This window comes from Brassica oleracea, chromosome C1, assembly GCF_000695525.1.
Source record: "Brassica oleracea var. oleracea cultivar TO1000 chromosome C1, BOL, whole genome shotgun sequence".
NCBI classification, from domain to species: Eukaryota; Viridiplantae; Streptophyta; class Magnoliopsida; order Brassicales; family Brassicaceae; genus Brassica; species Brassica oleracea.
In genome coordinates, this window is record NC_027748.1 from 35539367 (window position 1) to 35539887 (window position 521).

The window sequence follows — 521 nt, forward strand, 5'->3', positions numbered from 1 at the left end:
GAACGAGGTGTTCCCGGACGTGCCAGACCCGTAGTTTTTTTTTTTCCAAAAACTCGGAATGTTTTATTTTTATTTGTGAAACTTTGAATATTAATTAATATGATTTCAATTTTAATTTTAATTTTATATTTTCGAATTTAAATTTCAAATTTTTATTTTTTAAAAAAGTTAATATTTTTTACATTCCGAGGAAATTAATTATATTTTTACTCTATCGATCGATGCGTTTTTGGACATATATCCATCGATCGATCTGTTTATAAAAAAACGTTCGGAATATACCGAGGGACATCTTCCTCGGAATATACCGAGGGACACCTTTCCTCGGAATATACCAAGGGACATGTTCCTTGGAATATACCGAGGGACATGTTCTTCGGAATATTCCGAGGAAGATGTCCCTCGGTATATTCCGAATGTTTTTTTATAAACGGATCGTTCGATGGATATGTGTCCAAAAACGCATCGATCGATGAACTTCCGAGGAAATATCCCGACGAAGTTCTCCCTCGGTATATTCC